The sequence below is a fragment of the Nipponia nippon genome, unplaced genomic scaffold (assembly GCF_047370975.1).
Source record: "Nipponia nippon isolate SJK-2023a ecotype South Korea unplaced genomic scaffold, ASM4737097v1 scaffold_12, whole genome shotgun sequence".
NCBI lineage: Eukaryota > Metazoa > Chordata > Aves > Pelecaniformes > Threskiornithidae > Nipponia > Nipponia nippon.
The window spans coordinates 12,272,838-12,296,005 of record NW_028262313.1 but is presented as its reverse complement, the minus strand read 5'-3'; the positions used below and the strand labels follow the sequence as shown (position 1 = coordinate 12,296,005).

At 48.6% G+C, this 23,168-nt stretch overlaps 1 protein-coding gene across 2 annotated transcripts in view; it reads right to left on the bottom strand.

Annotated features, from left to right (window-relative positions):
- Positions 1-23,168, bottom strand: part of LOC104015362 (gamma-aminobutyric acid type A receptor subunit alpha3) — a 77,784-nt gene that overhangs the window by 40,568 nt on the left and 14,048 nt on the right. The window lies entirely within an intron of this gene.

Here is a 23,168-nt window from a genome sequence, read left to right as displayed (position 1 = left end):
AGGTGCAGAATGAATTGTACCCTGCACCTGAGGGGGCAGAGGGACAGGGGTCCCTGAAAGGACCCATGCTTTACAATGTGATCCTCAGTGTCCAAGCAAAAGGGAAGGGATTCAGGCAGTGATGAGGAGGTAAAAAGGCAGAATTAGTTTTGAATACCTTTTGATATGATCCTGCTATCTGTACCTGAGCCTTTATGTCCTTATCATGCTGTAACCTGGCTGAGCTCCAGAGACCACCTCCCACCCCTTCAATCCCCTGGAAAATCCGATCAAAGATAATGGCATTAATAAATGCCATTTATTTATTAATATTAATAATTTATTAATATTAATAATCAATTACAGGCCAGGTCTGAAGACAATCTTCCATTTCCAGACTGCAGACGTATCCCACAGGCCAGGCCATGCGAACCCGCTGAACTCGGTGGGACGCCTTTGTGCCTGCAAGGCAGTGCCCTGTGCAGGGAAGAGCTGGGGGGGCTGGCTCAGTCGCTGGCTTATTGCACTTAGAAAAATGGGCTCCCTGCACCTTTCATGGCAAAAGCCAGACTGAACTTTCCATGTTAATATGTGCTCTTAAGGGCAGGATTTGGCTGGGATCCGGAAGGGTTTCTGAAATTAAATCATTGCTACACAAGCAGGGATTTCAGTGGAGCTGGGAAATCCAGAGATAAGTAAAACACCAGCAGAACAGAGTGAGCTCCAGCCTCAGAGATTCACTTCCTTCGTGATCCTACAGCCCAAGAGCACTGCTTGCGGCCCTGCCTGAGCTCATTGGCTCTGTGATGCTGAGACCTTCTCCTCCAGAGAAATCAGGAGCTACTGAGCCAGCCTCCCCCCTCCTTACCCTCACACCTACCCACCCTGAGCCTGAACGAGAAGAAGCTGCATCTACTTTTGCAGCAAGAGAAAGCTGAGAGGAGCATCTCCTGCCTCCGCTCAGAGACATGGCAGGGAAATCCCTGTCTCCTTCTCAATCCACAGACATGCCCACACTGCAGCTTGGCTGTCTTGCCCAGTTCTCACCACAGATTTAATAATTAAGGATTGTACTGTAGGGAGTTAGGCACTTTCCCTAGATCTGTTGCAGAACATTAAACAGCATTTTTCCTTTCTTAGCATCATCCTTCCCTGTGACTCAAAGTTTTTTTACATGCGTAGAGTAAGTTGAGCCTTCAAGCCTGCTGGGGTGGCAAGCAGATGCTGCCAGTCCTCTTTTATAGTTGAGGAAACAAAAAAGGAGAGACTTGGCTCAGGTAGGAAGTCGGAGCGGAGCAAGGACCAGAGCCCAGCTCTGGCTGCCCTAGGGAACAGTGTGGGCTGGTGCACTGGTGCGCAGTGGCGGGCTCGGTATTGCTCTTGGCGCTCTGCACCAGCACCCTCCAGCCATGTTGCTGAGCCTCACTATGCCCCAAGCTGCTGCCACCTGGGGACCAGGAAAGCAAAAAAAAGACCCTGAAGCAGTCACGAAACTAGAAGGGCAAGAAATTTTCAGGTTCTACGTTTGAACGTGGGCAGAATTTAGAGACCCGAGTGGCATGCCGTGTTCCCAAGCCATTTGTTTGAGGCCAATTCCCTTGTCTGGGGGCTCTTCCCATTTATAGGCTCAGCTTATTCCCAAGCTTCAGCACAACTGTGTTTCTAAAATCATCTGGAGCAAGTGTGTGAGCAGGAACAAGGTGCTGCAGGTCAATCAGAGCTGCCCCTTCTCCCATATGGTACAAAGCCCCATCCCTGCCTGCCAGGCAACACTGCTTTGCTCTTGCCTGCAGAAATCCCCCACAGCTGGGCAGATCTGCAATGCAAATGTAAAACAAAAGCTGTAACATCCCTTCCCACAGTGTTACCATGGCACTCCCTACACCTGCCTGCTCTTTAAAAGCTACCCCTCTCCTTCTCCAAGAATTTGCTACACCAGATCTAGCTGCTTGTGCAGGCGATAAACATCCCTATTAGCTCTGCGTGGAGGGGCAGATCATGCCGCCCCGAGCCCCACGCCAGCATGGTCAGCTGCTTCCCTTGCGCATGCAGAAGGTGTAAAGCAGCAGCGGCTGCTGCTGAGGTGCTTCAGGGTTTCCATTTCATCCACCCTCCCATCCCCCTCTGAGCCCCCATGTCCCATCTTCCTGGCCCTGGCTCAAGGCAGACATCCCCCCCTTCCCGCAATCTCCCTTTTAAGTGCTTGTGACTCCCTGGGCCTGTGAGGAGATAGCTATTATTTACAAAATGATGGAGTGCTATTTTTACTTGCTTCTTGGAAGCACTAGGAGCAGTAGCAAAACTGGAATACAAATTACACTGCCTCGCTGCCTCTCCCCTCGCTGGCTGTAGATTGTAGGGCTGCCTCTACAAGTGATTATGGGAGGCGGGGGGCACGGGGGGCTGAGGAGGCTGTTATTAAACATCCCGCTGCACTCATCAAGTGCTGTTTATTTAAGAATCTCAGCTGTAATATAACTGACTCGGACGGTTTTGTTTCAGCTCTTGAGGTTTGCGGATGTGCTGAACACAGTCACGTTTCCCAGGCGGGGGTTCCCAGAGGCTATGCCGCAAGCTAGCAGAAATGATGTGCCTGCATCCGAGCGCTGGAGGCTCCCAAACAACATGCACTATTAAAACGGGGTGAAGCCACTGCAGCTTCATGCAGGGGATTCCTGGCTGCTGCACTGACGTCAGGGAGGCTGCACAGCCTTACCTTGGAGAGAAGCTGGATGAGTGAGGGCACGCAGACCTCCTCAAGGCTGTGCTCTGCGTGGCAGTGCTCCAGCTCTGCCCCAGGGCTGTGCTGGGACCTAAGGGAGCTTGGAGGTGCCAAGCCTGTCTGTACTGGTGTTTCTGTGTGTGATGGCAAGGCTGAGACTAGAAAGGAGGACGCTGCTGTTCAGGCTGTTCTGCAGTCAGGGGTACAAACCCTGAATCTGCTCCAGGCCAGCTCCTGGAGGTAGATGTTTCTGCACTGGGCTCCCTATGAACTGCTCTATACTCCAGCCAGCCCAATATCCCATCTCCAACCGTGGTCACAACCTAAAAAGTGAAGTAACAAGCTGATAATGCCCCTTAACACCCTCCTAGACTGCAATCGCATTTAGCCTCAGCTCAAGAGTTTCTCAGCTTGATGACGTCCCCTTATTCAGTGATCCTATTCCAAGGACCTATCCAGTGTTCCCTCAAATACACAAAATTCTTTGGGAAGGACTCCCACCAGCCTGCGGTGAGGGCAGTGTCACCATGAAGAAAGAGGGAATGCTGCATAGCTCTTTCCCATATCACATAACCCAAAGCGAGCACACTGGACAGGATGGTACTTTACAGGTAAGCCAGCACCCCGGGAAAGCAGAACACAAGAAATTGGTTTGTACTACCAACTTCCACCTCATGCCTTCTCCCAAATCCTTGCCATGCTAATTAATAAGCAACAGAAGGTAATTTTTGCAGCTGCACACAGAAGCTTTTTGGGTGTCTCATTCTTCGTTTTCTCAGCCTCTCACTGGGGGATTTAATTTTCCTTCCAATTTTAGCCTCTGGAACAAAAGAAGCTTCCATGAGCTTTGTACAAGCCCCATGAGCCCAACGGAGCTGAGCTGCACCACAGCCCAGGGCAGTGCTGGCCTTCAGAGGTGGCACACTGCAGCCCCAGGCAGAAACTCCAGCCTCAGGTCCCTCCTCTCACTCTGTCAGCTTCAGTCCCATCGCACCAGGGCTGCTGCCTTTGCTAGTTTCTACCTTGGTTTTTCAGATGGCCTTTTAACCTGTGATGCTGCCTTGTTTTGGGAAGTAGGAGCTGAGTTGTGTCTCCTTTCAGTAAGAGAGGCATTGAAGAACGAAGGGCACACCTCTGGATGGCGTGGCACAGGGTACCCTCTCTGTGACTTTGCCCTTGGGACTGCCATGCCAGTATTGGGAGAGGACGGGGAGGCACAAGCAGAGGGGGAGGTGCTCAAGGGGAGAGGGTAACCTTGCCTCTCCCCACAGCCTCCCTTGCAAGAGCTGCAGAAATGGAGACATGACATCTTCTACATCACCAACCACACACAAGAAACCCCTGATGTAGCCTTCACTGCTGCTCTCCTGCTGTGGGTCCAGCAAGACTCTCCCACGTACATTAGGGATGCTTTTCTTGCATTTTTTGCTAGGAAGCTCAAGAATAGCAGCACAGAAGGAAACATTTCAGTGAATATCACTGCAGTGCTGTTAATGCCTCCTAGGCTGGTCCAGCCCAGCCAGGGGATAAAGCTGACTCCAAGGACATAGACCAACGGAGCTCCTGCCACCCAAAGGCCACAAAGCGGCATGAGCTATTGCTCATGTCAGGACCACAAACATCCCTACTGCACCTAGGATGCTTTCACACCAAGTATCCTGGGAGCAGAGGCTGTGCATGAGTCAGGAGCAGAAGGCTGGGGAACAGAGACAGCAAAAAACCAAGAAGGTACTGGCATTTCCTCCAGCATCTGCGAAAAGGAGAGCAGAGCAGGAGTGCTGAGGGATCTGGGAAGCTCTCAGTGCCACCCCTTCTCTCTCCTCAATTGGTTTTGACTTGGGGATCTTAGACAACACATAGAGAGGTCACAGTCAACCTCTTCAAACTCCCAATCCCAAAGTCAAAATACATATTTTCAGATGTTGCTTGGCTGTTTTAGTGCCTCAGCAATCTTGACAACAAAATTACTTGTTTAGAAGCAAAAGCCAAGTCTCATATCACAGACATTCACTCAGGTTTGACAAGTTCAGCCTGGGCATCTTTGCCAAAAGTGGACAGCAGCATCCACATGTTTTTCGCAGAAGAATAACCCAGAATATACACAGGGTGTCTCACTCCTGTCAGCAGCCTTCCGTAGATAGGAATAAATTGTAACTGCCTCCATATATAGAATTATATGGAATTGAAACAGTTGAAATCAGTAAGAAGCAAAAGCTTTTGGTAGTACACCACACAGCGTACAGAAGTCAATACTGAACGGCAGTGATCACAGCCAAGAGTGTCACCAGGAGGGCTTGGCAGCTGGCCCAATCTTTCCCAGGCCGGACAGAGCTAACAGCGGCATCAAGTTTAATTCCCTGAACTACCTAAAACATGAACACATCTCCAGGAAAACTCACTTGGGCAGAAGCATCAAGACACAACAGAGGCCCCATTAGCCCCATTTTGTCTATAGGGGGAGAGTAATCCCAGAGGTAGGACAGCCCACCCAGATCTGACATTGTCTGATGGCATCTGCCTCTCTCTGGTGAACGTAGAGATGAGGATGACCAGGGTCCTGTGGATGAAGGCTGGCCTTAGCCTCATTCTCCCACCTGGGACAACATGATTAAAGATGACAGGACACTCATCCACTGCAAAGTGGGGTCAGCCAAGGACTGAGCACTGGGAAATTTGTACTCCACAGAATGAACCACACAGCAAGGAAAGAAACAGTATAAATGTCTGAAACAAATGTCTTATCTCAGCAAAAGCAGGGGTGAGTAAAAGCCTGCAGGGGATTGCCAACAAGACCTTTGGATCAGATCCGTATCTAGCTCTGCCTGTGTCATGAACTATTTGTCTAATGCAGTTTTGCTCGGCTATTTACTTGCTTACAGAAGTGGCCACCCTGTCTCACTTGTAAAGCTGAAATAACTCAGTCTGTGTAACAGATTCGATCCCCTCAGTTACAGTTTCAGTGACTTCTGCAGAGTTATGATCAAAAAGGCATCACATTTATACAGGAAACAAAGCTATCTGCTGCTCTCCATGAAAGCATCAAGCCTGTCCCTCCCATCCTGGGGTGCCGAGGCATCTTTTCACAGGGGTTGGCTTATCACCCACCGCTGCTGCTCGAATCCCCTGGGACTGCCAGCGTTTACTGTACAGCTGGTTCCCCAGGAGCTGCTCTGTGAGCCACGATGATGAATCACTACCTTCTCTCTGGTGTGACGGCACATCAGTGTCTAAAATTGCATGTCCTCCAGCCAGACTAGAGAGAAGTCATCAAACCTGTAAACACAGATATGCATGTGGTAACACTTCCAGCTGTGCTCTCTCCTTTCTTCCCCCAACTTGGATATGTCAGCATAGGGGGAGCAAGAAGTTCAAAAGAATTTCAGGGGCTCTCTCAAGAGACAGCTGACAACAAAACCACTCACACATGATGAGAGAGATCAGCATGGTCTGCAATTACATGTGCTTCATTTTTCAGTCCAGATGAAATGAGATGATGCCTGTCAAATCCCTCAAAAGACAGCCTGCTGCCCTGGCCCTCTTTCTTAGCAGGGCCAGGAAGAGTGGATGCAATGAAGAGATTTATTCACTGTCTCATAGAGCGTGCCGCATACGCAGCTTTCTAACACGGTTGCATCCAGTGTCCTCTGCAGGAAAAAAATGCAGGACCATGAAGTGACGCAGTTACCACTTGAGCATGGCTTATCTAGGATTTATGGCACACCATAATGCCTAGATAGATGTCTAATTCCCAGGTGATCCCTGGGGCACAAGCCACCCAGGGCACAAACTCCTTGGGTTATATAGGGAAGATCAGCCCAGTTCTTGGAAGTGAAATCCCTAAGCAGTCTCCAAATGTGCTATACATGGGCTTGTGGCTCTGACCCAGGTCTAAGCTCTCTCCAAACCTACGTAACACGTTGACTATGGAGTTTGGATCAAGGCATAACTACTGCTGAAAGCAGAGGAGTCAGGCACACCTTGTTCCTCCTTGCTTCCAAGTGAGCAGGGAGCCAGTGTCCCAGCACAGCACTGAGAGGCACACAGGACATGTGCTTGTCCCTTTTGGGTGAGAAACTGCACTCCCTCCCTAGCACTTCCATGTGAATAACAGCACAGCGTAGCCCAGTTTTCTGGTCTGAACTCCCTGCACAGAGCATGCTACACTGCTTCTTTGTCTCAACACATGATGCATAAGGGGGCTCTAGGCATACCTGGTGTGGTGGGTAAGTCCACGTGTTGCTGTAGAAGGTGCTACAGGGATTTCACACCCTCCCATGCTGGAGAAAGGCGTTTTCTCACATTTACCGAGTGGGGGATGCAGGTTAGAGCTCTATCCAGCAGAACAGCCGAGGAGAGATGCTGCTCTACCTGTAGCAGAGCCAACAAACCCTGCTTTCCCGCAGATCAGCTTTTCCTGCCTGTTTTTCTGATGCCTAATACCAGTTGATCCCATCCAGTAACCTCTCTCTACTTTGGGTCCTTTTCCACTCAGCTACATAATTCCACAAATCTTGCAGAGACTTAAAATCTCTGAGATATCTACCTTTCTGTCAGGTTTTGTTCAGATCAGCCAACAGGCTCAAAAGCTTTTAGAAGACAAAAGGCAGAAAGAAAGAGGTAATAAGCCTTACTCCATTAGGAGCCCAGGCAAAAAACTACCACAAGCCTCAACAGAACCATGCATTTGGCTCATGTAGTTTGATTTCGCTTTCTCTCATTGCCCCTTGCAGGCATGCATATGCATGTATTCTTATTACTGCATGGAGTGACATAAAATACACATCCAGAGGTTAGAATCAGGATGTGGTGCAAGTTATTGAAAAACATAAAGTCCAGGCAGAATAGGAGAGAGAGTCAGAAGCAGCAACTGCTAGAGGATGTGCAGTCATGGAGGCTTTACACACACCCCTCATTCTCACACATACAGACTACAAACAGAGACTACAAATTAGTTGAGCTATTTTTGCTACAGACGGAATGAACAAAGCTACTGTAGTTACTATTTTAAGGACTTAGGATACCCTCAGATGCTATGAAGACAGAGGAGGAATATGTATGTATGAGCATGCTTTTAGAGGTTCTACAGTGCTTTGAGACCCTGTGGTAATGGAAGAGAGATGCTACATAAACATGTTTGTTATATATTATAAACACAATGAGAAAATGTGTGAATATAAATTAGCATGCATAATTTAACATATTCAGCATTAAAGTCTGTCCTTGATGGCTAAGCCAGAGGCGCTCCGGGAAGGGAATCCCTGCCGGTCCCAGTGGACAGGGGAAGAGCATTCAGACAACGCCATGTTGCCCACTGGTACATGTGGCTGTGGACCTAACGCAACCAAAGCCAGGAGAGTTTTGCTGACCCCAGTCTTCAGGGTGGCTGCATGGCTGTATGCACTGGAGGGAGCAATGAGATGAGGGCAAAAATGCCAGACTGGTACTTCAGCATTAGGCAAACCTCTCCATGTTACCTGCAAAACACCTATGTTTCATTTTGGGCCTGCCTTCTTGACCTCATCTTCAGTTAATTTCCCTCTTTAGGGATCAATGACGATGTTCTTGTTGACCACATCAAGGAATCTTGGTGAACAGCACCCTCAAGGAAAGACTGCAGCAGGTCCTGTGCCCCAGTACTGTAGCTGAAGTTGCACATACACAGGAGAGATAAGGCTCCAGAACAAAGCAGCCACTGGGCTGCTGCCTTTGCTGTATCTCTTCACACGTGTATAACTCAGCTGGGAGACTCAGTCATTAGACCAGGCTTATCCAGAACCTGCATGGACACAGTGCACCTCGGAAGCGTCTCCATCAGGGAGCTTGCAGACTGGCCCTGGCAGGTTATCGCTTATTCCCTTTCCTAAAAACACTGAACCTTTTGTTAACTCATTCTCAGCAAGTCTTTTTTTAACAGAAATCATCACCTCCCAACAGACAACTCACATGCTTGAAGAAGAGCTGCAAAAACTTCAGATCAGTGCCAGTAAAATCCTTAGCATTTGAAAAGCAATTATTGAGCTCTGTAATTCATCAGAGCTCAAGGCAGATCCCCAAGAAAAAAGATAAGCACAAGGGTGCAATACAAAACTGCTGTTTCTAACCGATAATCATTGATACATAGAAAACAACTGGAAAGACTGGAAAGACAGAAAGCAAGCAGGGAAATGCAAGAAAAATCAAATGAGAGATGCACTGCATTGCATTAGTTTTATGTCATTGCAGAGCGAGAAAGAATAAAAAAGATCTCTCAATCAAGTGCATGGGGTTTGCAGACTGAGCTCTGAGCTCCAACACCACCATTGGTGCTACTCTGCACTATGGCACTGAGCATGCGATGCAGTTCTGCTGTGCCTCAGTTTCCCCATCTGCCTTCTAGCCTAAGTGCTGCCTCTGGCTATATCTTGTTCCAGGTTGCTCTGCCGGCTGAGGATTGCCAGACTGCATGATGGACTGTAGTGTGCAAAAAAGAAAAAAAAGAAAAAGAAAGTGGCTCCTGGGGCTTGCTGTATAGCTGAGAGGAAGAGTCCATTTAATTCTCAAGCCTGTCCCCTGAGGCCAACGCGCCAGCTACTGAGACAAAGACACAAGAAAACCATAGCAGGGAGCAACACAGTAATTTGCACTCTGGTTCCCTTATCTCCTCCACTAGCTCCTGGCTGGCATTTCCTTCAGCTGGAGAACTTAATCAGCTCCTACGACAGTGTGCCTCCAGTGACACTTCTGGCATCCTTCACCACCACCCCCAGGGCAACGCAGACAAATGCTTTCCCTTCCTTACGCACCCCAACGTTGTCTTCGCCTGTGTGACTGCTGAGCTGTGTGCAGAGCCAAGGTCTCCACTGAGCTGTCTCTCCCCTGTCATGCACGGGTCACTGGGCTGTATGGTCACTGCTCATTTAGTTTGCAGCAATGCCAATACATCGTACAAATACATTTATTTAATTCACATTGCCTTGCACTGGTCAATTTAGCATTTCCTCTGATGCTGGAGTCCTGTCGCACAGTACAGCAAGCTCTCCTTGCTGCCTGGGCTCACCTAGCTCCCCGTGTTACGCACCAAGAAATGCATTAAACAGCGCGGACTGCGAGTCCACCTCTGCCATGTGAAAATAACTCCTCCCATGTTTGCTGTCCCAGACTTGCAAGGACAAACAGAGTCTCTGAAGTGCAAGATAAATCTCCGGACATGCACCATGCCCCTCCATCACATCCCCTCTTGCCCAGCTTCCCTGTGCCTCCCAGGAAAGTCCTCGGACAGCAAATGGGGCTGGCAAATCCCAGGAGCAGGGGGGTAATCCACTCGTGGCGAGACAGGCTTATTTGTGCACCCGGGCTGTTGTTTTATGCCCAGGTGAGCAAAACCCTTTTAGAGGAAATTGCATTACAGCTCTAAATGTTCCCCTCCCCAGCACTGTTCAGACACCAGCATTGTCTGTCCCGCAGACAGGAAGGCTTTTTATCAGTGTTACTCACAAAAATTTGGCAACAAATACCGAATTTTCAGTTCTGCCCACTACATGAATTACGATATGCCGCATAATACTCTGATACTCCCATCAGAGACAAGCAGAGGACAGATGCCTCCAGATGTAATTTTTAATTTCCTTTGCTGGGGATAATGTTTTCTTGTTTTAGCTACATGCATTCAAAGCGTTCCAGTTCCCATGGCAACTCTCTGCTTCCACTGGAGATGCCATTTTTCATGCCATCCCTTCAGAATTAGACATCTCCTAGCAGAAGTTTTGAAGAAATGTCTCTTAAATATATATTTATTAGAGACAGTGCCTGCAAGTGTACTTTATTGACACGTTTCTTAGGCAACTCACAGCCTACAGTGGAGAAAGCTGTCTCCAGAAATATGCTGGCTGCCAATCTGCCTTTTCTCAGCTTCTGTTTTCAACCAGACCTCTCCTCTTTTTCTGCCACATACATATTAACCAGCACTTGCTCCCTTTTTTTTTTATTCCTTTCTGTTCCCATCACTCTCCCCCTTGCCCTGTCTGGGCCCAGCTCCCTGGTAATGCAAGCGCAGCAGGGGAGTGCCCAACCAATTCAGCACATGCTGAAGGTATCTGCACCCGTTCACTGCCTGCTGGTACAGGTGTTGCCTGGGGACCCCCTCTTGTCCTGCAGACAGAGAGCCATCAAGGGCCTCATTATACATTTGCATGCAGAGAAAAACCCAAAGTATTGCAAAATAGAGACTGCTACAAGAGCCTCACAACCTTGGAGGGCAGCATTAGGAGCATCTGCACCATCTCTGCCCCTGGCTGCTCTCCCTGTGCCATCTGGCCATAACCCGCTGGGCACTACGTGCCCTCTGGGAAGGGGTGAGCACAGCAGAGCACCAATCCTGCGCCCCAGAGCAGGAGCCTGTGCATGGGACTCCCACACTGGCTGGGGGAAGGATTCGCGCTCCAGGTCTTGGTTATCTGCTGCCACTTGGGCACCTCTGTTGCAGCGGTTCACAGCGTTGCTGTACCTCTCTGAGCTCCATGAGTGTGGAGCCAAGGGATGCTGAGACGGACCCACCTCCCTGCCTAACACGCTGTCTTCCCTGCCGCACCGAGGCACGCCACCCACCTCTGCTCCCGCGCAGTCCTCGCCTAACCATCACACTCGAAAAACCTACACCTCTGGCTCAGAAGCCCCCTGCAAAGAAAGTGAGATGCAACATCCCACCCACAGCAGCTTCCAAAGATTTTTCACAAGACCCCCAGGGAGAGTTTCTATTTCAGGCTGCACAGACAGCCCCCAGCCCCCCAGGGGCAGGGAGGCCCCCTCATTCCCACAGAGGTTTCCAGGCTCCTCAGCTCAGTGGGGCCCCAGGTATCACAGCACCTGCGACCTTCACTTGCACCGCACTCAGCATCTCCCACCCGAGCTCCTGACAGCTCATCGGAAAGAGGTGGTGCCAGCCCTGGCAGGGGTCCCGGCAGGAAACCATGCTAGAGCTCTCTAATAGAGCTGTCACATTACAGCTTCAAATTGCCTTCCTTCAGGAGACAGATCCAAGCAGGTAAATTGGTAGGAGCTGAGCGGATCCGGAGGCTGATGGAGCTAATCCCAGGCATGTTTAAATGCAAAGGCCTGGGGAGCCTCGCTCAAACCCAACATGATCGCTGAAGCTCGCTGCTGTGCTTAATTCTCAGGTGCAGCCTGCTCGGAGGGGTGTGAAAAGCAGACAAAAAGGCAGAGCACTGGGAGGAAAAGCCACACACTGGCTTTAAGGTTGGGACATCAGCCCTCAGCAAAACCATGCACCAGCTAAACAGCACCCAAAGAGCAGCTCCTGTTCACCCCATCGTGGAAACCACATGGATAAACATCACTGTTGTCTGTCAGACAAGTTTAGAAACATTTTCTTAGCCCAGCCTCCAGCAGGGACACGCGGGCTCAGGGGACACTTTTTGCTGACTCCAGACTTCACATTAATTGTACCATCCCACCAGCCATTAATCAAATGTCTTCCACTGGCATTTTTATTGAAAATCAATTTAATAAAGTAGGTGGGAGTCCACATGCTTCCATAACATTAGATAAATATTCATGGGGGCTTATGCTGCTTTAGCTAAATGAGTTTTTTAAATTTAACTGGTGCAATTTCCTTGTTCCTTAATATATAGCTTGGCTTGCCCTTGTTTGGGAATAGAGATGAGGTGGGACTCAGCCCTGTGCTGGCTCACCCTCAGGCACACCAAAGAACAATCCTTTGCTATCAAGCCAACACCTTTTGGCAAGGATATTTTCATCCGTAATTGGTAATACGGGTCTGCTGGGGTCAGCGTCACTGGTGCGAATCCCCAGAGCCAAGGCTGAATTCAGAAGGGCCATTTGGAGCTGAAAACTCATTTCCAACCACTAAAAGCGTGGCCACCATTTCTACCTCCATGGGTGTGCCATTTGATTTCCGCTTTTCCTTCCCTGTTTAAGCAGCTATTGTGCTCCAACAGCAAAAGCTAATAAAAGCCATCAGAAAACGCGTTCCCCTGATGCTTATTGAAGGGGGTTAAAAGGCTTCCAGCTACCAAAATATACAATGCACCAGTGAAAGAACTGGAACACACCCACACAAAGCTTCAAAATTTGTGAGGTGCACAGGTCCTAGGAGAAGGGATGAGCACCAAGCTCACCCTGAGACATCCTCCGTCTGCAGCCCTGGCTGTGAGCATCTGCCCTGGGCAGGGCAGGTTAACCCCTTGCTCCCCGAGGAGGCTGCAGAGCAGTCATGACTGAGGCTCCTTACTGCAGTCCTCCTTCTCAAAGGCAGTTATTAGAGTCCAGATGGAAGAAAGGAAAAATCTGACACATTGATCAAATTTAGTAGAAAGGCAGGATTCAGATTATCAGTGAGAGCTTTTACAGTGTCTAACAGCTTCTTTGTTAACTGGAGCAGTGAGGAGCTGCAGCTTCCAAAAAGCGGCAATGCAGGGCAATTCAACCACTGCCAGGACTCTTGTCATGTTATCCTGGTGATACCCTTCTCTTGAAAGGCAGTGCTTTAGAAATCAAGCGCATCATCATTTTGCCTTTGTTATTAACGCAAACTGACTTGTTTTCATCGTTACAGCCTCGACCTAATTCCCCGCGCACAGGCTCCCTACAGCAGCTCAGATCTCTGGACAGGATTTGCTTTCCCTGTGCTTTAATGACATGAAGGTTGTGACTAGCCCCGCAGACACACACAGAGAGCCCAAGCCCAGGAATAGCCCCATGCACCTCCGCACACGAGCTACTGAGGGTCGCGCTTCCCATGCCCCAGCTCCGGGGTGGAGGTGGTATGGAGACGAATGGAGCCCATGAAGTGCCACCATAATCATTTTCCCCTCAACCCTAGCAGCTACTGATGCAGGAGAGGTGGGGAATGCCCACTTTCTGATGCCAGGAGATAGCCTAGTCACTCAGTTCCTCCCAAAACACAGCTTCAGGTGCAGGGACAGTTCTCCTGCAAGCCTCTGAGCCTACTGATTTCTCCAATTTCCCCCCTGTTAAGACAGCAGTCCTGCTTCTGAGGGATCACCCTTGCTGGAGACAAACTGCCTGTCAGCAAACAGCATTAAATACAGGGTATCATATTCAACAGATAATGGCATGCTTTTCATTTTTTCTCTCTTGGATGCAGGTCACACAACTAATGTCATCTCCAACCGCTGAAATCCTAGATGTGAAAAGGTAAAGCTTAATTGCCTTGAACAGCAACTCTTGTATTGACTCCAACATAAGGCCCATAAATATTAACACAGCTATATTTAGCCCCTTTCAATTTTTCGTACAAAATTAAACATCTTTCTGGGAACAAATCAGTCCAGATAGGGTTTGGGGTTTTTTTTATTTCTTTTCCCTTTTTAGTGCATTCTGCATCAAAATAATAATAATTCTAATAGAGCTAAGGCTTTAAAAAAAAAAAAGAACAGTTGGTGGAGGCAGAGGCTTAAAGATCCTTTCACCTGGCTCAACCAACTTGCTCTGCAGGTATTTAGAGGCATCTGTATACTCCTAACCTCACCCCTGCCCGACATGGTTCCCCTCTTAGTTGTTAGATTCAGTCCCTTTTCTGGCTGGCAGCAAACTGGGACCCACTGGCCCAGCCTGGGACCTCGGGGTCCCAACACTACCACTGGGAGGGGGATGCTCAAAGAGGGACTCCTGCGCGGCGGAGAGGAGAGGTCCCATCTGCAGCATGGCCATGCCCACAGAATGCCTTCTGCAGTTAAAGACCTTCTCTTTTGTATAAAAATCACATCCACTTTCCTGATTTGCAAATTAATTATACGTCGCTTTCCTTGCCAAAGTGGACTTAATGGTATTAACGTTACATGACAAAGAGAAGCTATCAGAAAGCTTCTCTCATAATAACGGCTAGATTGATCAGGAAAGAAGAAAGGAGATTTCATGCTTTTGTTCTTTAACCCTTTCTCATGCAAGCAGACAGGGCTCTTTTCTAGAAAAAGGTTTTTTCAAATTCTCAGGTGAGACCAGGTGCATCTCTCCAAAGGGAAGAGCTCTAATCTTCAAGCAAAAAAGCCTGTAATTCAATTCCCACATGTGCATAGACCCTTTACAGAAAACACAACTTGTGGAAAGAAGAGTTTGTACCTTCATTTTTTGCAGGACAGTGGCCTTAACTGGGTAAAGTGACATTCACAACTCTCCAAGGAGACATGTCTTCAGGTGAGTAAGTAGGAGGAATGCAGGGCTGCAAAAATCTGATTTGGGTTGTATGGATACAGACAACTTCCTTGACAAGAATTCAGATGGGTGCAGTACGCTTTGTGCAGAGCCTCTGCCACCTTCTGCTTTGCAAATTGCTGGGTTTGGTTTTTTGTTGTTTTTTCTTTTTTTTAATGGTCATCAGATCCTTTCCTTGACAAAGTTTCTTGTATCAGAACTGGTCCTTCAAAAAAAGAGTAATCTGAAATGACTTTTGCAAGGTTGAAATAGTGTCTTGAATTTTCAGACACAATTTATTTTGCTCCAGTCATGAATCATTCCATCCACTGATTCAGTTTGAACTTTGTCATCAATAGGATTTTCCAGCAGGTTTGCGGGGGGAAAAAAAAATCATATGCTTTTTCCATGCCTGTTGTTCTCATCACTTTGGTTTGAATTATGTTCTTCCAGAAGGTAAAGTGAACTGGGTGTCCTTTTCTCACAATGCAAATTGCAGTTTAAAAACTCTCTCTAGGCTATACTCTATGTTTACAATTGCCAATACTCCACAAAGACTTTTTTTTTTTTAATAAACATTAGCTGTATGTCCTTCAGAGACAAATTTTTAAAGTAAGCTACAGGTAAAGTAAGCTACACATAGACAAAGAAATCATTACACGAAATTCCTGCCCCACCAGACTCAGTAAGAGTTTTGCCATTTACTGCAACAAGGCGAGAATTTTACTCTGACTTTTAACAGTATTTGGTTAAGGGACCCTGCATGGTTTAGCCTCATAGTCTTGCAGCAACTCACTCCCCAAAGCCCCATGCATCTTCCAGAGCCTCATGAACACTCCAATATTTTTATTCAATCAAACAATAACCTTTAAATAAATGAAATGGCATTAACAAGCACAGGTCTGAATCAGCAGCATTAATTTCCCCCCCCCCGCCCCGCCCCCCAGGGTCCCAGGTAGATGTGATTTGATTGCTTCTTCCAGATGGAACCGGGCTGAAATTTACCACCAACACGATCAATGACTTTGCCTCATCAGACATAATCAGTGCCTCTGTATAGGTACACGAACTGCTGCAAACATTTTATCCTCTAGCTCAATGAATAAAATAACTGCTGTTTCCTCAATATTTGACCAGTTGTTTCACCACCAGCTTCCCAGAATAAACGAATTAAAGTTGTTTTTAAACTCTATAATACCCAACAAAAAAAAAATCTTATTTCACAATCCATATCAAAGACATCATTATAAATCCTTTACATGGGACTAAACAAATGGAAATTCTAATAAATGAGTAGCTGCCATAGTCCAACAGATCAATAAAGACATCCTTGCAAGCAGTTTATAGCCATCTATAACATCATCTACTAATGTTCTTAAAACCATCTAACACATGTTCAACATGCTTAAACATCAGCTCCCCCCTTCCAAAGTCATTATAAAGAAATAGCATCATCCCATCTCCAACACACACCCACCAGCTTCCCCTCGGGCAGCAATCAGCTGCCTAACATTCGCACTGGTTCACTGCAGGTGTCTGATCTAGGAATGAAGCTCTGAGATGTTACTCCAGTACAAATTACTGGGGTAAAAATTCCTCCAAATGGATTAACTTTCCTAGAAAAATTTCTCACCCTTTGGGAGAAATCTTATTTCTTGCCTACATGAGTGGATATATGGAGGGGTTAGCAGCTTGGGGCAGACTCCTCACTGGAACCACACACAACAAATGAAGGCACCATCTAAAAAAGGGCATCCGAAGTAGCATGAGAAACACCTTCCCCTCCACAACCCTGGCAGCCTGGGGACTTGGTTGCGGCCCCTCTGGAGAGCCCAGGAGCACGCAGCCCAAGGACAGGCTCGTCGCTGGTGATCAACTTTGGCCACACGACTGCCCCACGGAGAGGGTGGCTGGACAGGGACACGCCATGGTGGTCCACTCCCTCCCATAGCACTGCAGGGGCACAGGCAGCTGTGAGATGCCCCCAAAGGACCCAGTGCTGACCTGAAGCCCAGGTGCCATCTCACACCAAAAGCTATGAATCTCTTTTCACAATGGGTTTCTGACCCCTCCGGAGTGTTTGTGATATCCCTGAAGCTTTGATACAGGCTTGTTGCCCTAAGCAAATTCATAACTTATTCAAGAGAAGACTTTCACCCTTAGGCATAGCTGTCAAGCCCATATTCCTCACTTGCCTTCTGATGTGTGCGTGCCTTTTCACACAGAGCTCCCTCTCCCTGTACGCCATGGGTTTCAACAGCAGCACAACTGGGATTTCTGCATGAGAGAGGAAAGCATCGGAGCTGTGCAAACCCATGGCAAAGCTGCCTTTGGAGAGCTGCACCCAAGGGGAAGGCAATCTTTTTTTAATTTGTTCATAGATCTTAACTTCAGAAGTTTGACAAGACAGAGCAGGGTCCCCGTTGCCCAGAAAGGTAAATAGAAGAAAATACTGTTCAGGCAATGCCTCAGCTTCAAATTAAAACTCATCAAGGAATCTCAGACAAAGACAAAAATCTGCGATAAGACATGGATTTTTTCTAAGAAAGGATCAAATTCCTCCCTGGAGTAATCAATACAAGGCATGAAGTCAGATCAGAGAGAAGAGATGAGAAGTTGGGAGAGGTGGAACATTAAGACAGAAAAACACATTAAACACAGTCCTGAAACCCTGGAAATCATAACAAACCACAAAGGACCACTGGTTTTGTCATCTAATGTTTCTCTTGCACAAACAGTACATCTAGATAATGTTTATGACAAACTACAGGCAGCTTCATCATGCACAGGTGAAAAAACTGCAGAAGAGCTCAAGGCCAGACCGAGTCCAGCCTCCCTGGACACCTGGGGACCAGCTCTGCTGCAATGGAGAGTGGGACACACCGCAGCAGGACTCTGCCACCATGGCTCAGATGTCTCCACAATGACAGGCAGTGCCCGATGCTTCTGCCAAGGGACCAAGAACAGCCCTGCCTCCACCCCTCTGCCCACCACCGAGCACACAAAAGCTGGGCTGCTGCATGCTGCAACTTTACATCCACCCAAAGAGCTTGCAAGGGTCCCTTCCCCAGGGCTTTGCAACCTATTTGCAGAAGAAAAGGACAATTTCAACACTTCATCCAGATTTTAGGAAATAAAAGTTCTCTAAACTTCAATCTGGACAATTTAACAATTTCTTATACTATTGTAGGTTACTCCCACTGCAAACAAATTTCTTCTTGCATCTTGCCAGGCAGATAAGCCCTCACTGTTTCAGCTTGGAGAGCACTGTACTTTTGAGAGAAGGCAGTTCTATAATTTAATTATTCTGACTATTTCAGCCCCTCTGCCTTAATGCTCACATAATAACAGACAAGCCCTTACCTGCAGGAGGTCAGGACAAAATGACAGATGCACTGAGGTGTAACTCACCAAGCATCTCACAGGAATGTCTCAACCTAAAGGGAGCTACTCTGAACCTAAGTCCAAAACCTCTTGGCCATCAGCACTTGAATCAGTGAAATACAGGTGGCAAGGCAGGGATACAGACATTTCTCGCTTGCTCAGGAGCCATCCTGCCAAACTACACCATCATTAAAGAAGCAGGAAGAAACACTGCACTGCAGAAAGAAGAGACAAGAATAACTCCAACTGAGGTGTGCTTCACTTACAAAACAATAAAGGGAATACATCAGCAGGACAAATATTAACAAGTGGCTACAGATCAAAACCATTAGCAGGGCAGAGCTGAGAGAGTAAGGCCAGATAAAAGGCACCGTAGGCCCATGTTTGGCATCCCTCACTTAAGTCCTATTGTGAGTAGCAGAGCCTGACTGCACCAAAACCTGCTTGAGCCCAAAGGCGTCTGCACCGAGCCCCATGTGGGCAGGGAGATGCTGACACCAAGCCACAAAGAGCAACCCAATGGAGATGAGGAAGAGGAGGCAGCCATGAGCCTGGGTTGCTTTCACTCTCAGGATATACCCACTTGTTAAAGTACAAACTGGTGCTTCCCCTCTGCCTGGATGGGACCCCCTTGCTGCCAACCTTGAGGACAAGAAATGGGCACCATGCCCTGTCGCCAAGGAAGAAGAAGCCAAAGGGGCCAAGTGCTGCCTTCTGTCTAGGGAATTGCATTGCTTTAATCCAGTTGCCTGTGTTTGCTGGTCCCAGTAAACCCCATGCTCTGGAAACTTTAGTAGGCTCCTAACCCTCAACTGTGCAGACGCAGACTGGCAGGATGCTCGCCCGCCACCACTCCCGCAGCGGGGTCTAGCCAGCCATTTAGGGACTCCAGAGACACGTGGTAGAAGCTTCAAGGAAATACCATGAGTTACCTTGTAAGCAATGCTGCATCCAGGAGGGATAACACTGATCGATCCTAGCCTAGCTGCTTAACATGGTATAAATTACTTTTTAATTGCAATTGGAGAAACTGGCTTATCTAGAAAGTTCACAGCCCATCTTTTAGAAAACTGAACAGCCTACTCTCTCCTTCTCTTCCTTGGGGCAAAATCTTTATCTCCTTGGCATCCCTTGGAAAAGGCCAACAGTTTTCTGGAGCGCAAACTTCCCCTGACCACCTGATACAGACTTTGTCCGCCACTGCTCCAGATGCCCTCTGGGTTCCTCATCCTTACACCAAATAGCACCTCAGGCATACCTCCGGCCCCCGTGAAGCAGACAGTCTATGGCTGAGTTGGAAGAAATCCCTACCCTGTTTTGCAAACAGCTACGGAAAAGCCCCATGTGCCTCCCCCCTGAGCAGTAAAGTGCTCCCCAATAGCTTTGTATTTCCAAAGCATGTCAAAAGGATTCTCAAGACTGTAAGGAAGGAAAAAGCTGCGGTAAGTCTGGAAACCTCCTGTCCTGCCCCTCCCCAGGCATTCGCAAGATGGTTGTGTTTTGGTTGCAGCACAATGGACCCAAACTTCATCGGTTAGGAAATAAGGCTGCAGGAGGTACAGCTGCTCAGCGACCATCACTGAACCTCAAACAACTCAACCACCACACCCCCTCTCATGGTAATTGTCCTGGGCATCACACTGGCTGCGTAAGGATTGCAGAGCTTCAATCACTCTTCACAGTAAGCAGCACAAGGATATACAGGGCATTTCTGTGCATTAGTCATTCTTGGAGGATCACTCATGGTCCCGTTGCTCACATCCCACTCATTGAGCATCTCTTCTTTTTGGGTATATGATGTCTATCCCTTTGTCAGCCAGTTCTACCTCTTTCTCCTGGCCACATCTCCTCTCTCCTACTCTTGCAAGCAAGGCAAGCTCTAGGTTCAAAACTGAGGCCTCTCCATGTGCCAGCTCTGCAGGGAGCCCCACCAAAGACAATTTGAGAGCTATAGATAGATGCCCCTCACTGCAGACCCCGCGGGGCTGGGCAGAGGATCTGCGTGATTGCACGGCTCGAGACCAGGAGTGGAGGCCAGTGCTGTCCATAGAAACACTCTCAGTAGGAGATTTTCTTATCCTGCAAGGTTGGCCATGACAACAGATGTCTCCATCCCCTCAGGGTCCATTTCTGTTCCTCTTCTGACTTAATAACCAATACGCCCTGTGTTTTCCCAGGGGAAACACAGGTTATCTGCTGACAGTTCCTTCCTCTCCTCCCCCACTCTCAGTCCTATAACATGATCTATTTATGCAGCTACCCCTTCCCCAAGCCCAGACTGTATTTCAGTGGTCATGGGGCCAAACAAAAGACTCAGCTCTGTCCTTAAGAGCAAGACAGCCCCAGCTCACCTGGTAGAGACAGGCTTCCAGCCACAGAAGACTTCTCTGTGACACCCGTGGTCAGGTCCCTAGTGCTACGGGGTGTTTCTGCAGAAGGAGGGGTCTGACAGCCACCTTCTCCCCACCCCCCACCTTTCCTCTTCTAAGCTAGCCTGGAGTATGCTCACAAATCTCTACATGCTGTTAAGACTGCAAGGACTCCTCGCTGGAGAGAATGTCCTGAGGCCAGGAGCAGGAGCAAGGCAGAGGACCAACCTCACCTGGAGACTGGCTCTGCAGTGCCCGGCACTCCCGAGCAGCCTCAGCACTGGTTTGTTTCAGTTTGTGTCTGCGGCATCCTGGTAGGAAGAGGAGCTCTGGCATGGGAGCTATTAGAGTGGGTGGCAGCAGATGGTGAAAACAGAGGGGATAAGAAAATAAATACAAAGAGGCTATCTTGAGGGGAGAAGTCACCACATCAACACTCTGTTGCTTACACAGTCTCCTTTCCCAAAGCCTAAACAAACATTGCTCGGTTCCTGGCGCACAAGGAAACGGCTCTGCCGAAGGTGGGGGACAAGCGCCCGGCCACACGCAGAACTGCACAGCCCCGAGAGGTGCTGCAGCTCTGCACCCCGCTCAGCCCTTCGTACCCCAACCCAGTGTTTTCAGGGCGATCTGTCTCATACAGAGCAGGGAAACCAAAGCCAAGAAGGGAGCCTGTGTGTCCTGCTTCCCGGTTACCCACAATTTAGGCCAGTCCATCTTTCTATAAGCCTGTGTGTGGGCACAGTACCACCATGTCTGAACTTTCCATGGACATCAAAGCGGGACTGCATGGTGCTAATGGATGCTCTCACCTGACTTCTTCAGAAAAGCAATTGGAAGATATTCCTGAGGCAAATGGGGAGAGCCAGTGCTGGGTCTACTGGGACTGCCCAGTGCTGTCTCACAGGAAAACCAACATACCTTGTAAGTCACTAAATCACCCAGCAGCATAGCTGCTAATTTGAAACAAAGCAATCCCTTTCACAGATCTCACATAACCTTGGGTAGCTGGAGCCCATCTCTTGCTGACTATCACCCCAGGCTATTTGATTAATCCCTACATCTGGAGTCTGCAGCAGGACCATTTCTGCTTCTCTGGCTACCAGCGGCAGTGGGAAAGGTCTTTTCCCCTAAAGCTCTTCCTGATAGCAGCCCTGACAGACCTCCAAGGAATAAAAGCCCAGACTTGGGGAAACAGGTCCAACTAAAAATGGACAAAGCCTGGCTCACCAGGCTGCCCCATACGCACACACACACACTGAGGTCAACTCATTGCCAGCCAAGAGCCCCCAAAACCTATGGTCCTTGTCAAAATCTCCCACCTGGGTCTGTGAAAGCGCTCCATGAGGGGAAATCAGGGGTGAAAGCAGTCTTTAAACATGCAATGTCTGGTTCAGGCAAAGGCAATTTATTATGTTAAGCACATTATTAAAGGATCTAAAGCAACAGAGCAGAGATGTTCCAAGAAAGGTTTTAACTTCCCCAGCAAGGGGCTCCTGGGAGTCCTCCTGTTAATACTTTGCACGGGGTTGTCTGCAACCGAGCCTACAGTGAACATAAATGCCCCCTCAGTCCCCTTTCAGAACTCGTTTCAGTTAAATCAATACAGCCATCGGGGAGACTTGAGGAAGCAAAGCTATTAGTGGGACCGCAGTTAATTCTGGGGGAAAGAAACAAGCAACAAAAGCAATAAAACTGATGGATGGCTTATGCAGACACAGTAACCCTTTCTTGTCTGGGTCCTGCAGCATGGCAGCCCATCAGAGGTGAGGATGCTCACTGGAGAAACCCTACTTCCCCAGATTTTGCATTGTCTCGGCTAGGGATCAAAGTACTCCTGGACAGGTGCAGGGCAGAGGGCCATGGCACAGAGGTGGACATGGGGCTGGCAAGAGACAACGAGGGTGCTCTGAGGAATGGAGGGTGCAATTCCAGGCTAGCACTACATCACTGGAGCCCCCATCAGTATGCAAGAGCTCAGGAAAGCTCGTTCCCAACCTCCCTTGGCAGCGAGACCTTCAGGGAATGGGGGAGCACACGGTGACTCCAGCTTTGTGTGGGAATCGTGGTCCAGCAGCACACCTTTGCAGCTGAGCAGGAGAGCTCAGAGCAGTACAAGAACATCATCTCAGCGGCCCCTGTGGGACACAGCTGCCAGCACCTGAGAGGGGTCATCTTCTCTGCCACAGTAATGCCCCTTGGCAGCAATGCACCAAGAAACCACACAGGCCCATGTCTCCCTCATCTCACCACGAAAGCTCACGTCTGTCCTCCCCACACATCTCTCCATTGCTTCTGCCTCCTTACATCACGCTAAATGTATGCCATAAGCATTGGGAGGGAAGGCGACTACCATGGTTTTGCTTTCTAAAGCACCTTAAACATCTGTAGGTGCTTGGAGACAAACTCAGCAGCAGTAGCTATAATGGCAGTCCTGTTAAAAGCAGCTCAGGAGACAGCAGAGCCCGGCTGACTGCCTGATGCCCAGACCAGCACACAGAGAAGAGCTTGCCAGGTGACAGCTACATAGGAAATAACTGAGAAGA